Source organism: Gossypium arboreum, chromosome 5 (assembly GCF_025698485.1).
Source record: "Gossypium arboreum isolate Shixiya-1 chromosome 5, ASM2569848v2, whole genome shotgun sequence".
Taxonomy (NCBI): Eukaryota; Viridiplantae; Streptophyta; class Magnoliopsida; order Malvales; family Malvaceae; genus Gossypium; species Gossypium arboreum.
Window position 1 is genome coordinate 60736854 of NC_069074.1, and position 13118 is coordinate 60749971.

The window sequence follows — 13118 nt, forward strand, 5'->3', positions numbered from 1 at the left end:
AACCATCCTGAAATTCATTCCCCTTGCATTAATCCCCACTTTCCCCTCTTTCTACCCTCCATTTTTCCCACCACATGGCTTCCTCTCCACGTCACACACCCGCGCTCGCCACCACACGCCCCTGCGCCGCCATACAACAGCCCTTGGTTCACTTTCTCAACTTTATTTTTCCAATTTGTATTGCTACATTAGTGTTCTACATGCTTTACATAGATATTGTACTATTTTGCTTTAAACAAGTTAGGAATTTACTCTAAATTTTTCTATATTTGAATTATTTAAGCCACTAAATAGCATATACTAGTTTTGGGCCTCTTGCTTAACTACTGATGTATCGTGGATTCTATCACTACTCATATATTTTCAGGTACATTATGTCGTCATCAAGAGGAAAGAAGGCCGCGGTCCCATCCTCAAAGAGACGTAGGGGATCGGGCTCTTCCTCAGTGCGTGCTACAGCCGAAGTTCGACACTCGATCCTTTACTTTCCACAAGCTTTGCAGGAGGAGCTATTTCAAATACTACGCACACGACCCATCACCACAGGTCGTTGCATCGACTGGGTTGCCATAGAGTAAGTCTAGCTCGCTGATGCCATCCGTGCCCTCCTATCCATAGACCCATGGGCACAGTTCTTCGCTATTACCGAGCCCACTTATTTAGAGCTAACTTTAGAATTATGCTCTACTTTTCATTTACAGGTGGTGATGACGAACAATGATGACCCAAGCACCATTCACTTCCGATTAGGCGGTCTAGTTCGTTTGATGAGTGTCCCAGAGTTTGGAGTTGCTCTGGGACTTTACACCGATGAGTTTATAGAGGAGGAGCACATGAATGCACTACCACGCAATATCCACATCTCCCCCTCCTTGTGCTGGAAGGCTTTGGCACCACTCTCTTCCAACTACAACCCCAGCCGCTCGAAGGCCTCAGCTCTCCACCTTTCCCTACGATATCTCCATGCCATATTGGCACACACCTTGATCGGGAGGAGAGAGAGCACTGGCGTCGTCAACACCCACGATGCCTACTATTTATGGTGCATGGCGAATACAGACGTGACTGACTTGGCCTACTTCATTGCTTTCGCCATTCGCCATCAAACCGAGCGGCATAGGAAGGGAGTGATCTCCATTGACCCCTACGTGACGTGCCTTGCCATCTGCACTTCGGCCTCCTCAACACCACGGCCCAGTCATCAATGCTTACCCTGATAGGTCAGATGTCCCCACAGGGCATCATGACTATGTTACACATGAGAATGATCGAGCGCCGACGTGGGACCGATCCTCTTCAGTATCGTCTCTCTCATGCCATTGACGAGGAGGATCTTGAGGACATCCCTGATGATGTTCTCCTACAGTATGAGGAGCCTCCTACCACGCCACCTAAGGAATAACTAGTTCATGCGGCTGCTTCATTGGCACACCTTTCCGACCGCCTCGCCCATTTCGAGCAATATTGTACTACACAGTTCGAGATGATCCGTGAGCGAGATCGGCGATGGGACCGACAGATGGACGACATGCAGGCCATGATGCAGCAGCTGTGCCAACTTCCACATCGCCACTCCAGCACAACCAGCTGAGGGCCCTACTGACGAGGATCATTGAATCCTCCTGTTTTTTTTATTTAGTTTTTTTTATTTTATTTTTCTTATTCTTTTGATTTTTATTTTCATTTCAATTTTGTTATTTTATTTTGAAAGACATATCAATATTAGTAAATTTTACTTTTTCCATTTTCTGGTATTTCTAACAAGTAATTCCACTACGTTCTCTCCCATACCAACTCTTAATAAGCTCTTCATGATTCTACAGACTTCCATGCAAAGCTACTAGGAATATTTTATGGAATGAGGAAACAAAAGGGAAACAATACCTCACGAGTGTCATGTTCAACGACCCAATTTCTTCATCTAGCCAAGAACAATGGCAGCCACCACTTTCCCCGAACACTCCATCCTCAGAATCAAGCTCCATATCCATATAACAGGGAGTTTCACTATTTTCCTAAATTGAGGTATTATCTTGAAATCTTAAGTATACCGGAATGACATCAAAAACCCAAATTTTTGGTGAGATTTTTGAGCCTTTTGAGCATATAGCTTTCTTTCTTGCTCACTTCTTTTATGGTTTGAGTGTGTCAACATTGAACTGTTATTCTAGAACGTGCTTTGATTATACATATCGAGATCACATATATGATTTGATATATTGAGATGATAAAGGCACTTAGAATTTAACCCATTTACTCCATAAAAAGCCTTCCCACATAATTAAACCCTTAGTGAAACCCTTTCAGCCTACTAACCCTTTTTCATTGATTAACCCTTATCATTAACCCATTAACCCATTATTGTTGAAATTCTCCTACTGAATTTGACCTTTTTTATCGAGATTGAATTTAATATTTTTACCTTGCTATGTTCACCATTTTTTGTTACTGAATCATGAAGTATGATTTCTATATTGTATTAACTTGATTTTTTCTTAAGAAAAAAAACCTCAGTATTATTATTGTAATTCTCAGCAAGCTAAAGTTGTCATGAACTCATGCAAAATAGTTCTAGATATTTGTTTGTGGTTCAGTAAATAAGTTTTTGATAGTGGGGTAATATATTAAAATTATCTCGATTCTAACCATTTTCTCTTCAGCTTGTATCCATACCTGTAACCTAAACCCCATTACAACCATGCAAAGACCTTTTGATTAGTATATCGTATCATTTACAAGTGGTGGAGATTTGATTTTCATACAAGCTTATGGTAATAACTTTTCATGTTAGACAATCGAGTGCTTAATCTTGAACCTTAAACACTTTGAGTGATTTGAGTGAATCTTTAGTGAGGATCTCATCTCTTGTATATTTAGGACTAAAGTTAATTACTTAGAGGAAGGAGATTACCTATGATTTTATTATCAAAATATTCGATTTAGATTGTTTGAGGCTTTTAATGCCCCTATGTTGAATTCTCACTGTATGATTCTCTGTGAAATAACTTGTAACATTTTCAGTAATGATTATGTGATTAAGAAGAATGAATTCTAGCAGTAAATGGGAATTTTGCTTGAGGACAAGAAAATGCTTAAGTGTGGGGGTATTTGATAAACGCCAAATTATACATATCTACACCCCAAATACTTAGCATATTTATGGATGTTTATTACTAGATTTGTGGATTTTGAGTGCTCTTAATCTGGTTATTTCATGTTTTATACTCAGGAAAGCACCAAGAGTCGAAAGGAGCAAAAACAAGTAAAAACAGACCAAATCGAGAAGATGACACGGCCTAAGCCTTGCCACACGGGCATCTCACACGCCTGTGGCCTTCGGGGGTGTCGACCAAGGTTTTCACGATTCACTGGCCATTGAGCTCACACGATCGTGTGCAATTTAACGGATCGAACACGGCTTGGTAACCACGTCACACGTCCGTGGCACACGAGCATGTCCCTTTTTCAAAGAGTTGTATTTTACACGAAAAAAGGTACTTAGGGAGGAAGAAAGCCAATCCAAAGCCTATATAAACACCCTAAGTGTAACCTAGAAGGAGGTCGCTCCTTCCAGAACTTTTCTGGAAGACAGAACCACACGCTAGGAATTACTTGAAGGAAGTCAGGCGATCCATCTCAAAAGCCGGAGCTACTCCAAGACTAAAGATCTCTCGTAGAATTCCTTCAGGGGTTTTAGAGTTTTCTTTATATTTTGTTATTTTCATACTTTTGAGATGTACTCTTATTTTATTATGAACTAAACCCTTAGATACCTAAGGGGGATAAAACCTATGATGGATCTTGTTATTATTATCTAAACTGTATGATAAATACTTGATTTGTTCTTAATTATGTTTTCTTAATGCTTGAGTTAATTTTCCAGGTATTAATCCATGATTTGATGGGCTTACGTAGAGGAGGAATAAACCCTGCCTAAGAGTAGATTTGGCATAATTAAGCGGAGTTGATCGAATGCCTAGAAATAGGGTTACGAGATTTTTCCGGATTAGGGTGAAACCTAATTAGGGGATCCATAGATCGAGTTAATGCAACCCTAGAATGTTAATTAGAGAAAAGTCTCGGTTATTCAATCTAGGGATTAGACGTTATTAGTCATGAATAGGGATAATAACTTAACTTGGGGATCTCTACAGAACAAGTCAAGTGAATAAATCGTCCAGTTCAGAGTCAGATAACAAGTGAAATTTAAGTGGATTCCTGCCTGGGTGTCGTCTTTATCAATTGCTTTTCTTCAAGTCTTTTTCCAAATTTTCTCTTTACTTTAATTAAATCAGTTAATTAGTTTAAATAATTAGTTAATTAAAACAAACCATTCTATTCTTAGACTAGATAATAAAAAGATAGTCATTACTAGTACTTTTGGTTCCCTTGGGTACGATATCCCGGTCTTGCCATTACTATACTATTGTTCGATAGGTGCGCTTTCCTTTTCGTCGTGATAATAGTTAGTCTAGGTTTGATCTTCATTATAAATATTTATTACTTGTTACGAATCATGCGATCAGCGACCATACTAGGCTTCATACGGTGCCATTTTAATACTAGATTGATAACTATTATTATAAGCAAATTCAACTACAGGCAAATACCTTTCCCAACTACCTTTAAATTCGAGTACACAACACCGAAGCATATCTTCCAAAATCTGTATTACTCGTTCAGTTTGACCATCTGTTTGAGGGTGAAAAGCAGTACTAAAGTGTAGCTGAGTACCTAGAGCTTCTTACAATTTGTTCCAGAATCGAGAAGTAAACCGAGGATCTCTGTCTGAAATAATGGAGACAGGCACTCCATGCAACCTGACTATCTGAGAAACATATAACTCAACCAATCTATCCAAGGAAAAATCCATACGTACTGGGATAAAGTGTGCAGACTTAGTCAATCGATTAACAATTACCCAAATGGCATCTTTCTTCTTTAGAGATAGGGGTAATCCTATTACAAAGTCCATAGTAATTCTTTTCCATTTCCATTCTGGTATCGTAACCTGTAATAGTCTAGAAGGTAACTGATGTTTAGGTTTTACTTGCTAACATATCAAGCATTTAGATACAAACTTAGAAATATTCCGTTTCATTCCAGGCCACCAGTACATCTTTTTTCAGATCGTTATACATTTTATTACTACCAAGATAAATAGACATGTTAACATTATGAGCTTCATTCAAAATCTTCTGTACTAATTCAGAATCTTTCAGTACACATACTCTGCCTCTGAATAACAAACAACCATCAGTCCCAATATGAAATTCAAAATCAGAAGTTGATTGACTCTGTACCCATCTTGCTTGCAACTTGCTATCATTTCTCTGAGCTTTAGAAATTTGCTATAAAAATCATAATCTTTTAGCAATTCAAGCCATCGGGGCTATCTCAAATTCAAATCTTTCTGTGACATCAAATATTTCAAGCTTTTATGATCAGTGAATATGTGGCATTTTTCACCAAACAAGTAATGTCACTAGATTTTTAATGCAAATACTATGGCTGCCAATTCAAGATCATGTATCGGGTAATTCCTTTCATGTGGCTTTAGCTGTCGTGAAACACAGGCTACTACCTTACCATCTTGCATCAAAACATATCCTAAACCATTTAAGCATGCGTTATTATAAACTGTAAATTCCTTACCAGATTCAGGCTAGACTGACACAGGTGCTTCTGTCAATAAAGCCTTTAATCTACCAAAGCTCTGCTGACATTTATCAGTCCACTCAAATTTTACATCTTTTTGTAGCAAACAAGTCATCGGAGAAGCTATCATCGAAAAACTTTTTACAAATCTCCAATAATAACCAGTTAGTCCTAGAAAAGTTTGAACTTCAGAGACATTCTTCGGTGGTTTCCAATTTACAATGGCTGAAATCTTATTCAGGTCTACACAGATACCTTCAGGAGATACTACATGCCCAAGGAAGCTAACTTCTCTCAGCCAAAATTCACATTTACTGAATTTGGCGTATAGTTATTTCTCTCGTAGAGTTTGCAACACTATTCTCAAATGTTCAGCATGTTTGTTTTCATCTTGAGAGTAAACCAAAATATCGTCTATAAATACCACCACAAACCTGTCTAAGCACGGGCTGAAAATTTTGTTCATCAAGTCCATAAATACTGCAAGTGCATTTGTCAGGCCGAATGGCATCACAAGAAACTCATAGTGCCCATACCTGGTTCTAAAAGCTGTCTTTGGCACATCCGATTCCTTTACCCGTAATCGGTAGTAACCAGAACGGAAATCAATCTTTGAAAATATAGTAGCACACTTTAACTGGTCAAACAAGTCATCGATCTGAGGCAATGGATACTTGTTCTTTATTGTAACTTTGTTGAGCTATTTGTAATCAATACACAGCCTCAAAGATCTATCCTTCTTCTTTACAAAAAAAAACTGGTAGTAACTAAGTCGAGCAAAACCTCTATCTATCAATTCTTGCAACTGAACTTTCAGCTCTTTCAACTCAGTAGGAGCCATTCTGTAAGGTGCTATGGATATTGGTGTCGTTCTCGAAACAAGGTCTATAGAGAATTCCACTTCTCTTTCTGGTGGCAAACCAAGTAATTTTTCTGGGAATACATCAGGAAGTTCATTTACTACCGGCACTGACTGAATCTTTGACTCAGATACCTCAGTATCCATCACATATACAAGATAAGTGTCATACCCCTTTTTGACATATTTATATGCTGATATTGCTGAAATCACATTAGGTAATCCATCTAGTCTATCATATTCAACATGAAGTCACCATTCTGACATTTTAATACAATATATTTCTTCTTACAGTTTACCACTGCATCATATCGGGTTAACCAATCAATTCCCAAGATACATCAAACTCATCAAAGGGCAATAACATCAAGTTAGCCAAAAAAACAATAATCTTTTACCACCAACGGACAATTCTTACAAACTTTGTCCACCATAACACTCTGGCCTAGGGGGTTTGAAACTTTAACCACAAATTCAGTGAATTCAACAGGTAAATTTTTAACAAACACTAAGTTCGTACATATATATGAGTGTGTGGAACCAGGGTCAATCAATGCAGTAATATCAATATCAAGTAAAGAAAATGTACCAGTAATGATGTCTAGCACAGAGGCATCTTCTCTAACATGAATTGCATATGTTATTACAGGTGCTCGTGCTTCAAATCTAGCTATCGTATCCTTGCTAGTACCTCGACTACCACTAACATTACCGGGATGATGGGGTGGTCTACCTCTTGCAATAGGATTGCTCGGCTTTGGAGCTGGTTCTATCTCTTTTTCAATTCTTTCAGGACAATCCTTGAGAAAATGGTCAATTGAATCGTATCCAAAACAAGCTCCATTTCTAGTCTGACATTCCCATGATAAAACTTGTTACAATGCTTACATTTCGATTTGGGATTACCGACACTACCTACACTGGTCACAGATGGAGTTGAAGACCTCGAGTTAAATCGTTGAGAGCCCCGCTCTCTTCCAGAGTATCCCATAGAAGTGATCACATGATCATAATACTTTTTTAATTTCTTAGAAGCAAATGATTGTGACTTACTCATAGCTCTTTTCCCAGAAATCTAAGCCTCCCTTTCAGCTTGTTTCTTTTATTTACTCAGTTCCTCGACTTTGTGTGCTTGGTCGGCTAATGCCGCAAATTCTATTATCTCGAGAATATCAATCAACAACTTGATATCTTCATTTAGGCCCTCTTCAAAATGTTTACACATTTCAGCCTCGGTTAGAACCTATTTCCTGGCATACTTACTCAGTCGAAAAAATTCTCGTTCGTATCAGATACAGTCATGCTTCCCTGCTTGAGTTCCAGAAATTCTTTATTTTTCTGATCCATGAACCACTGACTAACATATTTCTTCCTGAATTCAATCTGGAAGAATTCCCATGTAATATTTTCTCTCGGTACAATTGATGTTATGGTATTCCACCAATAAGAAGTCGTATCTTTCAAAAGAGATACTGCACATTTCAGGCACTCAATAGGTGTGCAGGACAGTTCATTAAAAACTCAGATAGTGTTTTCAAGCCAAAACTTGTGTAACACCCCAAACCCGACCCAGACGTTATGGCTGAATCTGGCGCGTCACGTTGAAGTGTTTTAGCGAAAACCTTATTTTCATTGAAAACCCTTCTTAAAATGAGAAACCTTAATTAACTTATAAAAACTCTCTTTCAATCGCGAAAGCTTGTTTAAAACATATGATTTATGAAAGCCTGTCATTTTAAAATTTAGTTCTGGAAACGTAGAAAAAAAGTCTATGATTTAGGAAACCCATGTTCACCTTCTCATAATTACAACGCATAAAGATAACAATCCAAATAATAATAAAAGGGATGGTCTTATTACATTCCAGTATGAAAATATTTAATAAACTAGAAACTATATGCTCTTTTTTAAAAAGAAAACAAGTCCAAGTCATTTTGCTAGTTGGTCATCTCCGAGTCCCCCTCCCTCCTAAACATCGAACCTTCTACTGAGCATCACTTGAGAAAAATAAAATAGGAGGTGAGTTTTTGAAAACTCAGTGTGTACGACCCTCGACGAGTAATAAGCATTCATCAATCCAAAAAATCATACATGCAATGCAATGCAGTGCAACCCACCCCAATAATCCATCTGGTACACATCAACTTCGTCCCCCGATACACATCATATGGGGATATAAATATCGACCCACCCATCTGATACACATCAATGGTAGCTCAGTTGCGGAACTACTTTCATAGCAGCAAGCTACCAATCACATATTGGGCTTAAAAGCCGTCGGTGGACCCACGGTTGTCAAGCAACCATGCGATCCTCATATACTTCCTCCATTCCATAATTCCCAACCCATATGCAACCTAAATAGAATATCGTATGCATGCAGAGGATCTACATGTAACATCCATAAATCTTACATTCAACACATAGGGGTATTTTGGTCATTTTCGCCCTTAGGGGCATTTCAGTAATTTCCCTTTATTAGGTTTATTACTTACCTTGGCCTATCAACAAGTCCTCGTTGGCTAAAGTGAACAGATACTATGTACTAGGTAGGATTCCAGAGAAGAGGAGGTGAGTCATTAAGACCGCTTAAGTACCAAGCTCTCCCTAGATCTAAGCCTAGACATGCATATACCCATTACCACACCTTAACCTTATGACTCGTCTACGGTCGCAATTAATTAATTATGTTTTATGTCAATTAATCAGTTATCAGATACTAGGCCCAAAACCCCTTATAGAGCCCAAACAAGTCTACATACATGCATATGACCCACTAGGCCCAATCTCATTCATATAGCCCATTAGGCCCAGATTACATCCAATCTCATTCATATAGCCCATTAGGCCCAAATCACATTCATATGGCTCATTAGGCCCAAATCACATTCACATTCATGCTTTCATATAATTTCTCATCACTTAACATCAAGTTGCCAATTTTTCCCATTATAGGCCCGACAGCCCATCAGGCCCACCTAGCCCATTCTAGCCCGGTTGGCCAAAACACGACCCAATTTCATGGAATAGCCCATAGGGCCTCAAAAAACCTATCAGTTTCCCCCTTACGAGTGTTCGCGCACTCGCAAGACTACCATAGCCAAACTTTTGGCTTTTTGGTATTTCGGCTCTTCAGCATTTCGGGACTTGTCGATCCACTTGTGTGTGTGCAGTGTATGTACACACCTAGTAATAAAGCATGCTGCTATCCCCTTTACCACGAACCTACAATTGATATCATTCAATGATTACTCACATACACTTATCGAATACTTTACCAAAAGCCGAAGTCTCACCTTAACCTTACCTGAAACGCCAAGTCTTAATAGCTTTTTGATAAACTGTAATTTATACATATTTCTATCCCATGCTTAGCATATTTATGGATGATTTTTCCTTAAAATTGGTGAATTCGACGCTCCTAATGCCTTAATTTCATATTTTATACTTAGATGAGCATAGGAGAGTGAAAGGAACGAGAAACGAGCCAAAAATGAAGAAAATGGGCCAACGCACGAAATCAATATGCCTGGACTTCCTCACATGGGCAGACAACACAGCCTCGTCAATTTGGCAGAACCGAAACACGACTCACACGAGTGCACCACACGCCTGTGCCTATTTAACAGGCTTGACCACGGCCTTAAGTAATCACACACGGGTGTGTCCCTGCCGAGCCCAAGTTTAGTCCAATTCAGAAAAGTCCAATTTGAGGGTTCTGAGGCATTCTAAAGCCTATAAATACACCCTAGAGGAGGAGAAAAAGGGGGACACACAAGGAAGGAAGCAAGGAACTAATCAAGGAAAGCCGATTGATCCATCTCAGAAGCTAGATTCATCATCAAGACTGAAGATCTCCCCTCAGTCTCCCTCAGGAGTTTTGGGTTTTTCTTTATGTTTTGTATTCATTATTCTTCTGAGATGTTTACCTTTTTAGTTACGAACTAAAACCCCTAAATACCTAAGGGGAATGAAACCTAAGATAGATATTGTTATTATTATCTAAATTGTATGATAAATATTCAACTTGTTCTTAATTCTTGTCTTGATATTCCAGGATATTAATTCAAGTTAAGCTCTTATTCAGAGGAGGAATAGACCCTGTCTAAGAGTACATTTGTCATAATTAAGCAGAGTTGATTGCGCGCCTAGAGATAGGGTGATAAGATTTTGCCGGATTAGGGTGAAACCTAATAAGGGGATCTATAGATAGAGTTAATGCAACTCTAGGGAGTTAATTAGAAAGAGATTTCAATTATTCAACCTAGGTTTAGACGTTGTTAGTCTCGAGAGGGATAAAATATAACTTAGGGATTTCTACGGATCAAGTCAAATGAATAAATCGTCTGATTAAGAGTCAAATAACAAGTGAAGTCTAAGTGGATTTTTCCTTAGGTATTGTCTTAATTCAATCGTTTTCCTTAAAGTAATTCCCCAATTCTATTTTCTGTGATTTCTTAGTTTAGTTAATTAGTTAGATAAACAAAACCCCTTTAATTTTTTAGGCTAGATAATAAAAAGAAAGTTAATACTAGTACTTTTAGTTCCTTTGGTTTCGATAATCCGGTCTTGCTAAAGCTATACTACTTTTCGATAGGTACACTTGCCTTCATCGTTATGATAGTTAGTTTCAAGAACGATTCATTATAAATTTTTAAAACCTGTCACGAATGTCACGTATCAAGTTTTTGGCGCGTTCCCGGGGAACTAAGATATTAGGAACACTCGATTTTTATTACTTTAGCCATTTACTTTTACTGTAATTTAAATTTTATTCTAACATTTACTAATTCTTCTTTTTCCCTTTTTCTGGCATGTTCTTATAGTTTATGAATAGAAGAAACCCGTCAGGACCATTACTTTTTGACAGTGAGATCGATCACACAGGTCGCAGAAACCAAAAAGAAATAAGGTGAAGCTTAAGATACATAGAGAACGAGCAAGTGGACGATATTCAAACCACAACCGAGGAGATGGCAGAAAACCAAGAAAATCTGCTACCTCTTTCAATTGCTGTTGATCAAAATCCTGCTCCGCGCACTATGTATGATTATGCTAAACCTAATTTAACAGGAACTAAGTCAAGTATAGTTAGACCCGCTATTGCTGCAAATAATTTTGAACTGAAACCTAACACAATTCAAATGATACAACAGTTTTTTCAGTTTGATGGTTTGCAGGACGAGAATCCCAACGCTCACTTGGCAAATTTTCTAGAATTTTATGATACCTTTAAAATTAATTGTGTTTCTGATGACGCCATTCGCCTTCGGTTGTTTCCCTTTTCGTTAAGGAATAAGGCTAAACAATGGTTAAACTCGTTACCACGAGGGTCAATCACTACTTAGGAACAAATGACCTAAAAAATTTTGTTAAAATATTTTCCACCGGTTAAAACAGCCAAATTACATAATGAAATCTCTTCTTTTGTGCAGATGGATTTAGAAACATTCTACGATGCATGGGAGAGATACAAGGACCTTTTGAGAAGGTGCCCTCACCATGGGTTACCGCTTTGGCTACAGGTTCAAATGTTCCATAATGGCCTGAATCCTTCAACTCGGTAGATGATTGATGTAGCTGCTGGAGGAACTATTAATAATAAGACACCTGAGGCGGCTTACGAATTTATAGAGGAGATGTCCCTAAAAAACTATCAGTGGCATGTTATGAGAACAAAGCCGACAAAAGCAGGCGGTGTTTTCAACCTCAACGCGGTTACTATGCTATCTAACCAAGTAGAACTCTTAAATAAAAAGATTGATGGTTTGTGTGGTTCTACTCAGGTACATCCAGTGATGAGGTGCGATTCAAATGGAGAAGGAGCATGCACAGAATATCAACCCTTCAACCCTAGCATCGAGGAGGAACAAGTCCAATATATGGGTAACAATAACTCTAGATCCCAAAATAACCCATATAGTAATACTTACAATGCAGGTTAGAGGAACCACTCAAATTTTTCATGGGGAGGCCATCAGAGACCACCTCCAGGCTACCAACAACCACCCTACCAATAGGAAAAGAAGCCGAACCTTGAAGAGATGCTCTCAAAGTTTATATCGGTGTCAGAAACTCATTTTTAGAATACCAAGACAGCACTTAAGAATTAACAAGAATCGATCCAAGGGCTCGAAACTCAGATTGGATAGCTTGCCAAGTTGATTTCTGAATGACCACAAGGTAGCTTGCCAAGCAACACTGAACCTAACCCAAGGGAGCAACTCAACGGAATTGCCATTCAAGATGAGGAAAGGTTAGTCACACCTGAACCAGAACCAAGGCAAGAAACTGAGATAAGCAAAGGTAAAGGTGAGGTAGACCACAATGAGCAGAAACTAGTAAGTACAGAATACAAACCTTGTGTGCCATATCCTAATGCGACAAGGAAAGACCGCTCAGATTTACAATTTGGTAAATTCCTTAAACTCTTAAAAAAATTACATATTAACTTACCGTTTATTGAAGCTCTATCGCAGATGCCAAACGCAATGAAATTTTTAAAGGAGCTTTTAGCAAATAAGCCAAAGTTGGACGAGGCTTCGTATGTGAAGCTAAACGTAGTTTGCTCAACTATTCTATAGAATAAATAACCCAACAA

General features: G+C 38.4%; 1 non-coding gene across 1 annotated transcript; it reads right to left on the minus strand.

Annotated features, from left to right (window-relative positions):
- Positions 1-11920: 11920 nt before the first annotated feature.
- On the minus strand, positions 11921-12026 carry LOC128293377 (small nucleolar RNA R71). The gene has a single exon (XR_008283561.1). It is a non-coding gene; the product is annotated as a small nucleolar RNA R71 (small nucleolar RNA).
- Between the last annotated feature and the right edge of the window lie 1092 nt (positions 12027-13118).